General features: G+C 45.6%; 1 protein-coding gene across 4 annotated transcripts in view; it reads right to left on the reverse strand.

The window, feature by feature from the left end:
- Nucleotides 1-15092, reverse strand: part of Abcc4 (ATP binding cassette subfamily C member 4) — a 234972-nt gene that overhangs the window by 90799 nt on the left and 129081 nt on the right.

The following is a 15092-nucleotide window of genomic DNA, read 5'->3' on the forward strand; positions in this document are numbered from 1 at the left end:
ACCTCGGAGAAGGTTCTGGTTTAATACACTAATTGAAGTTTCAAAAACCAGATGAATTAAAAACTATAGCCCTCTTCATTGAAGAAGAAAGTATGCATAAGAAGTTTTGTGGGAAAGAAGTAAATATGAATAAATGTAAATAGGTCAGTTCATACCTCAAAATTGCATTCATTAAAACACATCAAAGCTGACTAGATATGACATACATTATTTAAATGAAAAAGTTAGGAAGTCTCATGGAAAACTCATTTTAACTCCTCCCATTAGCTGATCAATGGGAAATAAATTCCCCCTTTCACAAAATACTGTACGCAAGATACTGAAATTATACACAGGTTATAAAAGTATAATAGGACATACTAGGTATTTACTTGATCATGTTTATATATATGTATATATATACATATGTAAACTGTGAGGCAAACGCTGTGACATCTTCACACGACAAAGCGTCAGGGAACTGTCAATGTGAAACTAAAACTATGACCTCTCAGCGGTGAACTCCTCACTCTGTTTCATGTTACCGCAACAGCACCAGAGGTGAGCGGCCCCGAGTGTGTCTATTTCCCAGCTAAGCTATGACACAAAAAAACGATTTCAAGGAGGGGGAAAAAAAGTCACACCGAATCTAGTATAAACATACCGTGGCAAAACAAATTTTCCTGCAAATATAAGCAGTTTTACAGTCTATCAAAGTGGTGCCAAAAGTAGATTTATGCGCAGTAAAGTGCTGACGGGGATGGAACGTTTCGGCCATAAATACAGCTCGTTGTAAACCAATCGTCAAATCAATAAAGTCATTAAAAATAGACCACATTCTTCAAGGAAACGGTGGGGTTCGGGGGGAGGATCTTTGCTGGCGATGGAGGGCGTATCGTCAGACACAGCTGTCGATTAACCGGCCTGCCCTGCATCTCCTCCGTGGGCCTGCGAGGCAGCATCCTTGCGGCCTTATCTCCCCCCATGTGCTTTTAGCCACGTAAACTGCCGTACAGCATTTCCTGCTTCCCCGTAGGCATCTTATAAATACAAATAAGAAAATACACCCTGGATTTTTCCTCTCGCCATCTCCTTCTCTGCCCTGGATTGACAGACCATTATCACTGTTGTAGCGTCTCCCACATCATCAGCCCTGGCCTGTTGGGCCAGAATGCTCAGCGATTATAATATCCATTTATCTAAACTGCCAACACGTAACAAAATCCAGGTGGGGTACGTGCCACTTAAATTAATTTACTACTTGAAAAAGACTTCTTATGGCGATCCTGTCAAAAGAGAGCAGGAAAGGTGTTGAGAGACTGTGAATAAATCTACATACGGTTTGCTTTCGATCTAAATTCCAAGTGTAGGGCAATAAAGAAGAAGGAAATGTGACATGAAAACAGCCATACTCCCAACATAGGAACCTGGGATCCCTAGCACTTGTTTCTGGGGACCCACTGACTCAGGGGACCTAGCTCTTCCCATCAATAAGGGCACCAAGAGGCACCACATCATCCACTGACTGACTGAAGAAAGGATTCTGAGCTTCACAACCAGGAGGAGGGCTGCTGTCAAAAGCCAGCAACCACTAAGGGCTGGCGGCCCTGTTGGGACTAGAACTTTGGTAGTCTATTGGTGGTAAAATGCTGTGATAACTCCAGAAGACAGGAAACATTCCGTGATTGTATGATCCAGCAATTCTATTTCTGGGGAGACCCCCAAAAGAAGTAAAAGTGGGAATTCGGGTGTCGGGTGTCAGTAGTGAGCCCAGCAGTGTCATTGACACAGATCAAGCAACCCAACTAACTGTCCAACAAGAGATGGATGCTGGATGGACACAACAGAACATTACTCAGCCTTTAAAAGGATGGGGACCTCTGCTATGACATGTATGATGCCAGAAGGCATCCGTCATAAAGAGAAAACCATTTTAGATTCCATTTACAGGAAGTACATAGAGTTTCAGACCCCAAGGGACATGAACCAACACAGTGAGTGACAGCAGCTGGGGACAGGGGACAAACAGGAGCTAGGGTTTCCTGGAACAGAATCGGCCTGGGAGGATGTAAAGTTCTGGAGATGCAAGTACATGAAGGTTATACAGACATGCTCACACACTTGGTGCCTCTGAGTAAAACTGGGTGACAAAGCAAAGTCTGTTTTGTCTTTTGTCACAATAATGAGAAAAGAATCCCAGCCTCCTGGCTGGACTCCTAGAACCCTCTGGTTCTCACACTCATCCACTCTAAGCGAGACCCTCCGTCTTGCCAGCGCTGAGAAGTTCCAGTTCCAGCAGCCCATCTGAGAGAGATGAGCCTGGGTGAGTTCTGTCCCAGCCAGCAGCCCTGCAAGGTAAATCTTACTCTCAGAAGGGGACTGAAGGCCATGGCCAAGAACAAAGACCCAGAAAGGAAAGTCTAAGCTGCACCTAGGCAGAGAAAGACTGCTGGCCCACTGAGGGCAGAGCGACCAGAAAGACACTAGTGGCACCCACCCCACAGAAGAAAAAGGAGAGACGGTGAGACCGTGTTCAGTGAGACCGTGTTCTGAATCTTTGTTGCAAAGCAGGGGCTACCCTTCAGCAAAGCATCAGCAATTTTCCTGTCTCAAAAACACAACCACAGTCCACACTCCGGGGGCCTGCTACATGCCTGGTAAACACTTCCAAGAAAAGATACAAAGTATCAACATCAACAGAAGCCTCCCCGTGAGTGACCGGCTACAAAGTATTAACATCAACAGAAGCCTCCCCATGAGTGACCGGCTACAAAATATTAACATCAACAGCAGCCTCCCCGTGAGTGACCCGGCTACAAAATATCAACATCAACAGAAGCCTCCCCACGAGTGACTGGCTACACAGACTCAATCACAGAGTCAAAAAAGCTGCCTATTTTTCCAACACAATCTCAAGTCAGGGAGCCCCATCGGAACCCAGTAATTAGTGGGTCTCTGTAACCAGAAGCATGATTAGCAGCCTTTAGGAGGCGCCAATGGTCCTTTCCCTTTATGACTTGTGTGACCTAAACACAGAAAGCCAAACAACTGTGGGAGACATACCAGGATTTTATAAAGGGGGGGAGGGGTGTGTGGTGGAGAAAAAGAGCTGAACTGGGGGCTTCCTCTGCATGTCTGTCTAGGGAATTGGTTTCCTTTGATGAAAAACAGGGGACCACAGGGCAGGGGTGGGGGACAGCTCTTAAGTCTAGAGCAGGGGAGCTCTCCACAGACTATGCTACAAAAATGGTATCTCTGAACATCCATCAAGACAAGTATGACGGCAGGACTTGGTTTAAATGACCACAAGGTCCTTGATGAGGCTAGCAGGAACGGATGCTCCAGGTAAACATGGGGCCCAGGCAGCAAGATTAAGGTAGGGAAGAGGCAGACTCGAACTCCTCAAAGGAACTCCAATCAACCCTTGAGGGTGGAGCCTCATTCTTGGTGTATCTGCAAACGGTCTATTATGTCTGAACTTAATGCCAAAACCAGGTTTCAAAGGATTAAGACCCATACGAGGTGTTAGCCCTTGGGACGCTTGTGTTAACACACTGCATGCCTTTATCTTTCTTTTAAAAAACATAATTTCTCCCCAATGCAAAAGCTGTTTGCAAAAGGCCGGCCAGGTTGCCCTAGTAAAATGTTTGCATTCACAATTTAGAAACTTTCCTAACCAACCACAACAAAAAGGGGCAATGCCAGTAAAATTGTAACATTAGTGAGAGGACTGGGGTGGGGCTCAGTCCGTGGTATCCCTGCACAGGACCCTGGGACTGAGCCCCAGCACTGCATAAACGGTGCATGGCCACAATCCTAGCAGCTGTGGGCAGAAGCAGAAAGATTAGGAATTACCCTTGGAGCATTGAGAGTCTGAAGCCGGTTCATGCTACAGAAGATCCTGCCTCAAAAAAAAAAAAAAAAAAGAAAAGAAAAGAAAAGAAAATTATAATGAGGATTATAAAAAATGTAAGTTTTAAACTTAAGTTTCTTTCCATGAACCCTGTATTCCAGGAGCTAATCAAAATTCTTATGTGAAAGTTAAGACACCATTCATATTCTAATGAATGTTCTAACCAATGGGGATGTAGCTCTGTGGTACACTGCTCGCCCAGCATGCCTGGTTTCATCCCTGGCACCCACCAAAAAGAAATAAAAAATAAAGTGACAGGGAGAAGAAAAAACAATGTTAGCAGAATAAAATATTTTGACAATTGTATCCAGTCTGGCTTTTCACTTACTTTGTAAAAAGTAACACGATCTTTGTTCATAAACAGTAACCATAAGTGATGACAGGCAAATGTGCTATAACCAGAAGCCCCCAAAACCATTATAGATACATAATGCAGAAATCATAATATTTTTAAATGCCAGCTAGCCTCTGGGCCCTCGAGAATTTCCAATGTTGAATTGGGGGAGGCAACACTTTTCTCTCCAGTTAAATTCCAGTCTATGTCCTCACAAAATGCAATCAGAAGATGACAGTGGACCTTTTTAAAACAGCAGCCATGAGATGACTTTTTTTCTTCAGACTAATTTAATATAAAACTTCGTGAGTGAAAAAATGACTTTATTAATATTTATTTAAAGGTCGTCTCAGATTGTAAAGGGAATATTATGCAGTCTTGGTCTGTGGCACCAGGAGCCTTGCTAAAGGGGGTCCTCAGCGCTATTGGTGGTAAAGTTACATTTGTCAGGCAGCGTGATAGCAGCCAGGATCCTCAGGGGTGAGCCTGTCTCACACTAACACTAGACGAGTCTGGCCAAATATGCAACGCTGGAGAAGACAGATGCTGAACTGAGGCTGAACTCAATAGTTGGGGTGCAGCTACTTTCTGCCCTCTAGCCTAAGGATGGGAATCACACTGGACAGAAGAAAAGAGAACTCCTAAACCAAACACCTAAGAGAGAACCCAGGAGCGTGCCTGCCTCGTGCCCACCTCCTAGCCATTATAGGCAATGTGCCATTATCGTCAAGGGGCCCTGTGTTCCCACGGGACCCTACCCAAGCAGGCCATCTCTACTGGAGACTCTCTTCCTCAGAACATGAGTTTCTGACACAGCGGCTGATCCCGCCAGACTCAACGAATGCTCCTTTCTTGAGGGTCTTTCTCCTTTACTAGTCGGCACCGTTAACCAATCACAGTAAGAAGTCTTACTGTTCCCCATGCTGATGTAGACACTACATACTCTTAAAAGATAGAGAAAATAAAATGCATACTTGTGGCGATCAATTTAAGGTTTTCTACACAGCAGAATCAACATGTGAGAAGATTTAAAAAGAAAAAAAAAACCCAGTTCATTTCTATATTTTAACAGGAGAAACAGCAAGGACATAAACAGCCACATACAGAAAACTGGGTATGATGTTGAGATGGTGCACGCTTGCCTCTAGCGTTTAAGAGTCCGAGACAGAGGATGGAGAGTTATAGACCAGCCCAGGCTACACAGAAGAGTTCCAACCACTCTGGACTGTATCATGAGAATCTGTGTCTACATGACGACGGGGCATGAAAAGAGAAGCGAGTCTGTGGATGCAGAGAGGGCACAGGCCCTGCACTGGTGGGATGCTCAGCGGAGAGCGAAGTCCGAAACAGGACGGGTCCCCCTGGCCAGGTCCTGCCGTCTCCATCCAGAACATCCCACAAGGCAGCGCGAGAGCTTTCCTTCTGTTCTCTTAATAGGAATCGTTTTAGGGGACTGTCCCAACCCAAAGTGCCTGCAAAGAGTTCACAAGACGCAGGTCTTTGATCTCTGTGGCTTTTACCATGTATGTTTTTAAAATTTCTGGAATGCGCCCAGGGAGGCAAACGGCTTTGACAAAGACACTATAAATATCCGAATAAATAAATACATACAAACATCTGGAACCCTGATTAAGCACCGAAGTTTTATTATTTGTGAAGGCAGGAGGAGCTGGGGGAGAGAGAACACCAAGCAGCGTTTGTGTTTTTGAGGGGGGAAATGCCCCCATCCTTTCCTCACGATAAAGCCCTCGTGATGTCAAAGGCCTCGAGGGAGGGAGGCCCCGTAGGAAGTGGAGCGTCTTCACGGAGCAGCAGATTTTTAAGACTCCACTCAGAGTCACCTCTAAACAACTGAAGACAGAAGAGTATTTATGAAGAAGCGGCCATTACTTATAATAAGAGTGGATGCAGACAACATATCTGTTTGTATCAGTTTCAACTTAAGTGTGCGTGCGTACCGGTCTCATTTCACTCCTGTGAAATCATCTGCGTGTTAAAGACCTAGCAGGCCGGTTGATGCCTCTTTGGGAGGAGGGCAGAGCTTGCCCTGTAAGTGCTGGCTAGTTCACAGACAGGGTGGTTAAATGCAGGCTGGCTGCAACACACTTGCAGAACTGTAATGTCTTAAGGCCTCCCTGTTCAGAATAAACACAAGTAAAACTGAATGTGGGACTTCTAGTTCATCATAGAATTACCCAATAACACGGAGCCTGGGCAAGCACGGAGAGGTCAGGTCGGCAGGCATCTTACCACACGGAAAGACATCCTATTTCTCCAGGGATAGAGCAACAGAGCGGCCCCTGTACCGCTGACCCTCTCCTCTGGCCTGCGCTTGCTGGCCTCCCTCTGTTCTTGCCAGCCACTCAGCACTATTCAGTCACACCCTTCCCCGTCCTCAAGCCAACCATGAGCTTTACCACAGATCCTTACATGGCAAACACCTATGCTTCTCCAATCTGCTCCCCCTTTCAAACCCTTCTGCATTCCTGGCTGTCCACACATGGAGTCCTTCCGTCCTTATTCTCTAAGGTCCTATGTCTACTTTCCCCATCCCAGGTACGTGAGAACGAAGGACCTGAAGTCTTTGAAGACTTCTTGGCCTAGTTTGAGACATAGAGCCTGACTTGATTCAGTACCAGACTCCATAAGCATCTCTTCACAGATGGACAGATGATTAAGTGACTGTACAGAGAAGCCAGCACTTCCGGTATTCACCCATCGAGGAAAGACACACAGCGGGAGGGGCTCACCCTGAGAACTGAGACCAAGGCTGTGTCTGGCCTGGCGCCTGGCCACCCAGAGAAAGGATGAAAAGAGACAACCAAACCTGGGTGTCAGTAAAGGTGAGAAAACAAACAAATCACCAGTGGTCAAGTTCAAAACAAAAGGACCCTGCCAGCCTGTGACTGTGGCAGCTGCAACCCAGAAACTTGGCGCTGAGACAAAAGCGAGGGTAAGCTTGTGGGGGGTAGCGAAAATAAATACCCCCGGCCCCAGGAGCCCCCGGCCTTAGCATCTCTATAGCCCATGCCCAATGGGGAGTGTTCAGAAAAGACACACACATTTATATGGTTCTGGTTTGCCTCTACCTCAAGGAAGGCTGGATAAAATGCAACAAATGGAATAATTTGTCTTGCTCTCCTTCTGCGTTCCTTCTTTGCGGTTTCAAGATATGAAACCGCCCAGTGTCCTGTTCGATTGCTCTGCCTCCCTCACCCCACTCCCCTAGTATAACACCCTAAATTGGCAGGTGCTCTACCAGGAAAAAAGCAAAGCCTTAGAATTGAACATTTGATGGTCAGTCACATTTCTATCAGTGTGTGTCTCCGTAACTGCTGGGATAGCCCTCGGTACACAGGGCTGGTAACCACACAAGCAGAAAACTCATGGGCGCCATGCTGACCTCTGATCTGTTCTACAATCCACGCCAGAAAAGGGTCCTTGACTATTTCCACGCCCCAGCCCAACCCGTGGGACAGCTCCTCTTCCTTAGCGCCCCTGCCCTTGCACTTGATCTTAGCCAAAAGGCTGAGAGGCAATGCCCCCTGCCTTTGCACCAGTGACTTCCCCGAGTCTCTCCTCGTGGCTGCTGTCAGCCACAGAAAGTGTGTCTCTCTGCACCCCTACTCCCTGGCATGTGCTAACTCGGTATACTAACGGAGCTCTGCGTTCACACCGCTGTGCCGAGAACCAAGAAAGGACAAGACTCAGCACACAGTCCCGAAGCAAGGGGACAGGCCACCGAGAAATTCACAAACACATTAAAGCTAGTAAAGTGATTCTGTTTCCTCTTGGGGGCTGGAGGGACGGCTTAGTAGGAAAGAGCTTGAAGCACAAGTATGAGGACCTAAGCCCTCAACACTCTAGTAAATGGGCCAGGGTGTGGCAGCATGCCTGCCATCTCAAAGAGACAGCGGAAGGATCCTTGTGCTTTGCTGGTCACACAGCCTGGCTAGATTGGTGAGGTCCAGGTTCGTTGAGACTCTTGTCTCAAAAAACAGGGTGGAGAGTAACTGAAGAAGTCAGCCAATGTTAACCTCTGGCCTCCGCATGCTCATGTATACACAGGCACACACACCCTCCCAACTACCCTGCAGCCACACCAAGTTTCCTCTTGCAAAAATAAGCAAAACGACTTCCAAACCGTTTCATTAATTTAGGTTACCAAAGTCTGTTCCGGAACGGTGGCGGCCCTAAGAATCCATCCTCTTTGGCACATTACCTCCCCAACAGACTCTGTGAGCTAAGGAGAGAGTACGGATTCCTGCATGTGGAAAAAGGGTTTGACTGTAAAGTTAATTGGTTAAAAGAAAAAAAAATTTAAATCAGAAATTCTGCACCTGCGGAGTGTGGGACCATGCCTGCCCTTCCCAGTAAAGCCCGGCTGACAAGTGTGCGGGAATATTCTTGGCCCCGTATTTATAGCTTTCCATGGCTAATTTTTTTTTTCAGACTCGTTCCTTCCCCTTTTCCTCCACATCCAAATTCTACCCGACACTTCCCATCACTCACAGGTCGTGTCTGCTACTGTAACCCACAGGAACAAATATTCATCCCCTAAGAGCCATACCGCACAAGCTTTTCATGCATATTAGGGGAAAATCAGGCGTCTGCAGGACATCAAAGTCCTTTCAGACCATGACCTTAGCTGTGTTCTCCACTGGCATTCAAAACTTGGTTGCATTAAATAATACCAGTGTAGGCTCAGAATGAAATAAAATCACGACAGGATCCCATCTCTCCAGCTGTCGTGGACTCCACTCCCTTAGATGAAAGTCCCGTGGCTCATCTCTGAAAGGCTCCCTTAAAGCTGAATGAACTCACTAGTCACAATTGGAAACCGTTCGTATTTTCATCAGAAGGCAGTAAGAGAGTTTTAATTCACCAAGACATTACAACCAGGAGGCAAAGGTGACAAGCCAGATAGTTCAGGCTGTACGGGATGATATATCCAATGCTATGAGGTGGGGCCGGCAATACAGCTCAGTTAGCACAGGGCTTGACAGGACTGCAAGAAACGGTTCAGACCAGCATGAGGTGGCTCATGACTGTCAAGCCAGCACCTGGGAGTCAGGAGTTCAAAGCTATCCTTGGCTACATAGTTTAAGGCCCACAAGCAAACAAAAATTAGCAAGACAAACAAAAGATGCTAAGAGGTGTCAAGCGGGACTGGGAAGAACAGACCAGCATAGTGTTTCCCTGATCAGTTCAGAACACACGTACTTCTACATCCTTGGACCTTTAAGGGCAACGTTCTTTCCAGCTAGGCCTCACCTTTTCATGACCTTCCACTAAGATGCATGGCTACTTCTGTTTGCTTTCTGTTGTGATTAAAATACTCTGACCAAAAGCAACTTGAGGAGGGAAGGGTTAATTTTATTATTTTCGCATTAAACTTCCAAGTCACAGTCTGTCATTGAGGACAGAAACTCAAGGAAGGAACCGCAGAGGAAAGCTGTTTACTAGTTTGCTGATCTCTCCCTTTCCCCCTGCTAGCAGTTTTATATACCCTAGATCGATCTGCCTAGGGATGGTGCCGCCCACAATGGGCTGGGCCCTCCCACATCTATCACTTGTCAAGGCAACTCCTCAGAGACATGACCATAGGCCAATCAGATTGAGGCGATTCTTAAGTTGAGGTTTCCCCCTTCCCCGGTAGCTTTAGGTTGTGTCAAGTTGACAATAACAACTAATCAGAACAGTCGCCTGGCTTTTGTCCAGGTCTAGTGTATGTCCTCCAACTTATCAAAGAAAGCAAAAAAGGTTCAAAGGGTCAAAGAACTGAAGACTTCTGAGGCTTCTGTTAAGAGAGAGAGACACAATTCAGGAGAAAGTTCTACATGCAATCTCTCCAAATAAATTGTAGGTTACAGAAGGTAGAAGAGTGATGTCCGGGGGTTGGGGATTTAGCTCAGTGGTAGAGCGCTTGCCTAGGAAGCACAAGGCCCTGGGTTCAGTCCCCAGCTCCGGAAAAAAAAAAAAAAAAAAAAAAAAAAAAAGAACCAGAAGAGTGATGTCCTTATCAGCGCTGGAGTTCGTGTGTTTTAGTAAATACACGAAAGGACTCTAGGAGTGAGGCTGAAGGGGAGAAACAAAAGTTTTACACAAGTATGCTACTTCAGATTAACAAATGAGATCATGTGGTTGCTGGGATTTGAACTCAGGACCTCTGGAAGAGCAGTCAATGCCCTTAACCACTGAGCCATCTCTCCAGTCCTCAAAAGGATAACCTTGATGGGAGAAGTATATCACTTGGGGCAAGCTTTAAGAGCTGCAACCTTGGCCCACTTCCTGTCATCCCGTTTCCTGAGTGCTGATGAAACGGGATCCTTCGGCTCTGTGCTCCTGCCATCCACCAAGCTTTCTACCATGACGGCCATGATGTTTCATCCCACCATTTACTGCTTATGAACAACTGCAGGGGCAAAATAAAGACCAAATTATCTAACTGTGTACATTTGGCTTTCTGAGGGTGAATGCTTTCGGATACTACTGTCCTATAGCTCTTTTTCCCAAACATGGGGAGACCTCTCCAGAGCACAGAACAGTGAGAACAGACAGTCCTAAGCCTTACCCTCGTCTGTGGTAACCCACAGTCTGAGAACTTTCAATGGAACATTCTAGAAGCAAATAGTTCAAAATTTTGAATGCCTTTAGTCATAGCACATTATCACCACTCTGTTCCATTGTTCGCCATTGTTCCTTATATCTCTCTCAGTACATAATTCGTGACTTAAACTTCATTTGCAAAGATAAAATAAGGAGTGACCAACCAGTCAGCAAAATGAGTAATGAGGTAATTTGTTCTTTTTGAGTAAAGGACAGGAGCTACACACTGAACTCTGCCCCAAAGCCTAACTCCATAAGCAAATGAAGGAACTGGATCTGTCCGTGGGATCCTTCTGGATATCTACACTTGAACTCTCGGCTGCCATTGCCATGAGTCTTGGTGACCCCAAGTCTGACATCAAAATATCTGCACTAACGAGGTTCACCCTGACCAGACCAACAAGTGAGTTCACCCCGTCTTTCTCTTGTTTCTACTGACCTAGAGAACGGATGGAATTCCCACAATGACCACGAGTGTTTGACCTCAGTTCTTCCAATAAGGCCCTCTGGAAATCTCTATTCTGTGGGGACAGACGTTTGCCACTAAACCTGATGACCTGAGTTCGGTCCCCAGGCCCCACATGATGAAAAGAGAGAGCCAAGTACAGGAAGTTATCTTCTGAACTACACACACACACACACACACACACACACACACACACACACACACACCACAATACAAAATAAATAATAATAATCTATGAAAACTGATCCTACTGAACATTATCTGCATCTCTAATAGCCTACTTAAAGAGCTCCAGATGAATATGCGATTGTATTTAATTTGTCTTTATAGCTGTTTTAGAACAATTAATAATAACACTTCAAAAAGATTTGAGAATTTTGTTTCCTGTTTCCTTCCCCCACCCCTATGCACGTACCCATGCACGCAAGGCGAACATACACACATACAGGTTGGATAATAGACTGGGGAACAACTCCCAGGAAATGGAGGCGTAAGACAGAAGTTGTCATCTGTCATTTGGAAACAGAAGCCCTTCCTCAAAGACAAGAGTTTTCTTTCTCACATCGCTTTGGGAATAATTCGTTTCCAAATATAAAATAAATCCTCTCGGAGATTGATAGAAACGTGGAAGCAAAAGTGAGAGTTGACCAAACAGAATAAGCGAGAATGGAGAAGCTGAAACCCCTTTCACTCCCTATCACACTGGAGTCAACCAACAAACACATCACATCCTGAAACACATCCTGTTAGATTCCTAGTGGGCAAGTGGTGGGCTGCTGAGCCCACACGAGTTTTAGAGAACGTTATTGTATTTCTGATTGCTACGATGACCACCATCACTCAAGAAGAAATAATTCAATTTTTACCCGAAGAGTGGACTGTTAAATACGGCTTAAAGGTGGTAAAACACAGGTCTTACTAACACATCTTTAGAACGAGAACACAGGAGGTGCTGAGAATGCTGGGTGCTAAAGCACTTGTCAGTCATGTGCCAGTGGCCTCCAGGTCCCTAGTACCCATGTAAACGCCAGGCACAAGGCTATGACTCCAGCACAGTGAGTGAGTGGTGTCTAAGCAGAGACACATACCCCTGGGCGGGGGGGCGTTGCTGTCCAGACAAGGAGGTCGAAGTCACCAAACTGGTGAGCTCCAGGTTTGGTGAAGGATTATCTCAAAAAATAAAATGGGTAGAGTGATTGACCTTTGACCTCTGACCTCACGGACCCGACCACATACGCCACACTCGAGCATGCCCGAGGTAAATAGAAAGATGTCTGTGGAGAACAGAGAACACACTATCCAGTATTCTCCAAATTCCCAGGACACAGACACTGAGAGGTTGAGCTGAAATTCTCGCTCTGGTCAAGGAATCATGGGAATCTTGTTCTTTAGGTTTTTATTCCAAACTCTGCATAAATGGACGGACGGGGACAGTACCAAGAGCCTGGACCTGCGTGGCAGATACTGGGGGAGGGGGAGGATGGGGGATAGAGTGCGTGTTTTGTTTTGTGTTTTCATCGTTAAGGTGGCAGGTGAAGGGAGATAAAGAAAGTGACAACATTTGGGCAAGTTTAAGTTGCCAAAGTAAATGAACAAAGTTGCTGCTTTGTGACAGGACACGGGGAAGGAGGCCAAATCTGTCCCACTCCTGGCTGATCCGGTTTGATAAGAAGCTAGCTTTTTAACTGCCAACAGACACAACCTGTCATATGACTGATCTCTGAGACATCAAAGGAGTGGGCGAAGGAATGCTTCGAAACCCTTCAGGATCTTTCTACAACCTGTCGGCTTTGGGGGTTCCTCAGCTTTTTTCAAGTTAAAAAAAAACAAAAAACAAAAAAACAAAACAAACAAACAAAAAAAAACTCTTCCCAATTATTTCTAAACAAATTCTATAGTGGACAGGGTCACCAAATGTCAGCACAGAGCCGGGCATAGGGGAGATTCTGATATGACCAATGTCAAGTTCTCTCGCAAAGGGACTGGCCAGGGGCTCCCCACCTGCACACACACCCCCAGCCACCCCACCGTAAAACAGCAAGCGCTCTTCTGTTTAGATCTCTCCACCCAAAAGCCCTGTATCTGGGTATCTCTCACGGGTATTAGAATCAGCCAGTAATTTATGGCATTTAAATTGTCGGTTTATTAATGCTAATGGGGCAGTCGAGGCAGTAGTTATATTTGTCCTGTTTGATTTATTACACCCTTCAGTTTTCTAAAAAGATAACCCATGGCTTCGAAGAACCAGCTAGAAATCTCACTCTCTTCTCAGGCTGCCCTAGCTGTATTTTGCGCAAGAAGAAGTTCTGAAGTATCAGAATGTCCACCTGACAGACATACGGAAGGATTGCCCAGAATTAACCGGAGTGAACAAGCCACAGAACGTCTCTAAAAACATCCCATGAATACAATTTGAAGGCTCAACAATCTAAAACTGCCTTGGGTCAACTTTAAATTTCACTTGTGAAATTTGTCATTTTTCACGCTTTTTGCAAAAGGTGAATACGTGGAAGTTCTACATTTTCACCGGCAATAGGGTTTAAAAAAAAAAATAAGTTTCTCCCACTCCAACGAAGTACAACCATCCAATCCACTTACCTGGATTAATTCCAAAGTGCCATTTACATAGAACTTAATTTACAGAATTTCAAACTGCCTTTCCTTAATTACAAATAGACTTCTGTAATGAACTTCAGCCATATCATTTTCAAACAAAAAGTAAACCAGATGTTTGGTACTTACATGGAAAATTGAGTTCTCATTGTAAAACCAAATTAAGGTTAAAATGAACTCTGGAATGAAGCTAAGCCCCATTGAAAACAAAAACAAAAACAAAACAGGCAAAAAACAAAGCCACACAGTGCTGGTTTTGTTTGGGGCTTGTTCGTGGTACGTGACGTATCTGCTTCTCCACAAAGCCAGGACAACGTGCATACCGCAAACCCATTACTTATCGAAACGTGCATGATGGCTTCAAGGAGAAATGTCTACAACAGACCTGTCGTGGTCCCTAGTTGGTGGCGCTGTCTGGGGAGGAAGTCCGTCACTAGGGGTGGACTTTGAGAATTTAAATCATAAGCCACTTCCAGGTCACATTCTGTTTCACACCTGCCTCTGAGGACCTGAGTTCTCCGCTCCCTGCTCCAGCTGCCATGCCCGCTCTGCGCTGCTGGTCTCGCTTCTCCACATTCCATGGTGGAACTCTTATGCCTCCGGACCCGTAAGTCAGTCAGAATAAACTCACTCTTCCCTAAGTTGTTGGCCGTTCTGGTGTTTTATCACAGTAACAGAGAAATGACTAAGCTAATCCATCTAGGATATTGGTTTAGAATTTATAAATCAGAGGGAGAAAAAAAAAAGCCCTAAAATTTTATCATGTCATTTAAACAGTCAAAAAAGAAAAACTCAATCAATGATAAGGCACTGTCTCACATCTCACATGCACGCGCGTGTGCACACACACACACACACACACACACACACACACACACTCTCTCTCTCTCTCTCTCTCTCTCTCTCTCTCTCTCTCTCTCTCTCTCAGTTCTATCAATCCCATGCTACACACAGTGTTGGAAGCAGTTTGACAAGGCCCCACAGCCTGGCCTGGGTGAGCCTGTGCCTTGCAGACAGGTAGGCAGCCTCCAAAGTTAAGTTCTTTACCTTGGTACCAAACTTCCTGTCTTAAACCCTTAATTATCAGGAAACAATATGAAGTGCACAGCACCATGAGAAATGAAGTCTCTCACGGGCACAGAAACATGAATGCTGCTTGGAATCCAAGAGCATCCTAG

Source organism: Rattus norvegicus, chromosome 15 (assembly GCF_021556685.1).
Source record: "Rattus norvegicus strain SHRSP/BbbUtx chromosome 15, alternate assembly SHRSP_T2T, whole genome shotgun sequence".
Classification (NCBI taxonomy): Eukaryota; Metazoa; Chordata; class Mammalia; order Rodentia; family Muridae; genus Rattus; species Rattus norvegicus.